Source organism: Rattus norvegicus, chromosome 3 (genome assembly GCF_036323735.1).
Source record: "Rattus norvegicus strain BN/NHsdMcwi chromosome 3, GRCr8, whole genome shotgun sequence".
Lineage (NCBI taxonomy): Eukaryota > Metazoa > Chordata > Mammalia > Rodentia > Muridae > Rattus > Rattus norvegicus.
The window spans coordinates 23,190,477-23,193,127 of NC_086021.1; positions in this window are offsets into that span (position 1 = coordinate 23,190,477).

Below are 2,651 nucleotides of genomic sequence, written 5' to 3' on the forward strand. Positions count from 1 at the left end.
GTACCTGTGTCTCTGTGTGTGTCTGTGAATGTGTGCGCATGTGCAGGCACACACAGACATTCATGCATTGCTCACATTTGTGTGGAGATGCACGTGTGTGCAGACCAGAGAAGAACTTTGAGTGTCATTCCTTAGGCACTATCCACATTTTAAAAATTATTTATTTGTTCTGTGTACGTGTGCATGCTTTGACACTGTGGTAGTCACAACACAAATTCAGAGTCAGCTCTCTGCTAATCCTCCTTCATGGGGTCTGGGAATTGAGCTCTGGTCATCAGGCTTCCGAAGTAAGTGCCTTTAACCTGCTGAGCACTCTATCCAGCTCCCTTTCAAATCATGTTCAGGCACACCTCCTTCTGACCCAGTACTCAGCAGCTAAGCCAGGATTGATTGCTGGATGATGAAGCTCACGAAGCTGCCTTCCTTCCTATGGGACTACAGATCTGGGACTGACAGACACCATGACTGTTTTTGTTCAGTGTGTATTCTAGGGATCAAACTCAGGTGACACACTGAACCATTTTCCCAGCTCTTCCTTCAATTTTGCAGTTCTGGGACTTGAACACAAGTCCTCAGGAAGGTTAGCTAAGTATGTCCTTCATGAATGAGCAACACCCATAGGCACAGTAATTCTTTCATTACACCTTCCAGGTACTTGTGAAGTCAGGAACAAGGCAGAAAACACTTGCAGCAGTGGTCTTGGAAGACACAATCCCTCAGTCTTCATTTTCTAAGCTGTAGATTGACATGGTAGTGCTGACTTTTTAGGGTTGTCATGAGAATTAACCAAGGCGATGTGTTGTTCCTGCCATGTAACGATCTTGTGGTAGAACTCCTTTATGTAAGGACTTGGTTGTTTTATTTCATTTTATTCTCTCTGTGTGTGTACATGTATGTGTACATATATATTTACGTGCTACATGTGAATATGTATGTCTATGTATGGTGAGTGTGTATGTAAATAATCTATGTTAATGCTGTATATGAAATTGTGTGTCTGCATGTTCATGATGTGTATTTATGTCTGCATTTGTGCATTATGTGTGTGTTTGTATATGTGTGTGTGTGATGTGTGTGTCTGTGTATGGTTTATGTGTATGATGTGTGTATGTGCATAATGTGTGTGCTTGTGTGTGTCTGTATGGTGTGTTTATATGCATATGGTGTGTGCATGTTGTGTGTGAGTGTGTGGTGTTTGTATGGTATGTGCATACTGCATTGAGGCCACTTGTGTGTGCATGATATATATGTGGGGTGTGTGTATGGTATGTGTGTAGGACATGTATGGTATATGGTTTTGTATGATTTATGTGTGCACGTAGCGGGGTGCACATGCAGAGACTGGGAGGAAATCCTCCCGGTACCAGTTCTCTCCTTTTACATGGGTTCCTGGAACTGAACTCGGATTTCAAGGCAAGGGATTTATTTACCTTTCGAGCCTTCTCTGGCCCTCTCTGTAAGTACTTTTTAAGTGGAGGGTTTTCCAAATTACTGTTTTGGGTTTTTTCCCCTTTGTTTTTCTTATCTTTTTGTAGGGGAATTTGGTGGGGAAATTTCTGTAGCTTTCTTGTTTTTTAACTTTTCCAAACATCCATATTGTTCTTCAGATATTGCCATAGGGTGAATGGGCTTCAGGACTTGTTCCATTCGATGAGGTTTTGAGCACAAGATATGTTTTCAATTACTCCTGTGGAAGGCTCTTCTGAATACTTTGAAGACCGTGGGATTGAACTCTTGCTTTGATAGATTTTTTTTTTTATTTTTGAGGTAGATTTTGGCACACAACAATCTCCTTTGCCTGGAAGATTCTGTGATCTCTACATAGTTTTCTTACATCCGTTATAGTAATATTAATAGTAGTCACTGGAAATGACATCAGATGAATAATACCTTTACAGCGTGAAATGTTTCTGCTCTCTTCATTCCCTCCAGGATGTTCAAATTGGGTATGACAGAGTGTTCTACCTGGCATGCTAGAATGGCATGGTGCAACTGCATTACAAAAATGGACAAATAAAGTGTTTGTTCATTTAGTTAATCTGAGATTTCTTAAACTGTCACTTCATAGAGCAAAGAGGTTATGGCCGGAAGATCTGAGTAATGAATGGTACCGTTTTTTGTTGTTTTGTTGTGGTTGTGGTTGTTGTTGTTGTTGTTGCTCTGTGTGTTTTTGGTGTCAGGGGAAGGCTGTTGTGTTCTCACTGGGGAAGAGGGTGTTATCTAGAACTGAGTTAGATAGTATGTCGAAGGTTTTTGTTGACGAGGAATTTCATTTGGGTTGGAAGGACCACAGGAATGGGAACCGAGTGTGAGTGGTAGTAGAGCTTGCCCTAGTCTTGGCTGCATCCTGGGAGAGGGATGGGAGCGTGGAAGTTGCTTCAGAAAAGGATGGAAACATGGTATCTGTAGCCAGGAAGCAGAGAAAGATGGGTGTTGTTTCTAAGCTTTCTTTCTTCTTTGTATGCAGTGCAAGCCTGAGCCCAGGGAATGGTGGTGTCTACATTTAGGGTGGGTCTTCCCTCCTTAATTAATCTAATCAAGATACTTTATCAGAAATATGCCTGCTGACTGTTTCCTGGATGGTTGTAAATAGCGTCAGATTGACAGCTAATAGTATGCTTCACAGCTGCTCCCTGGATGCTTTAACATAG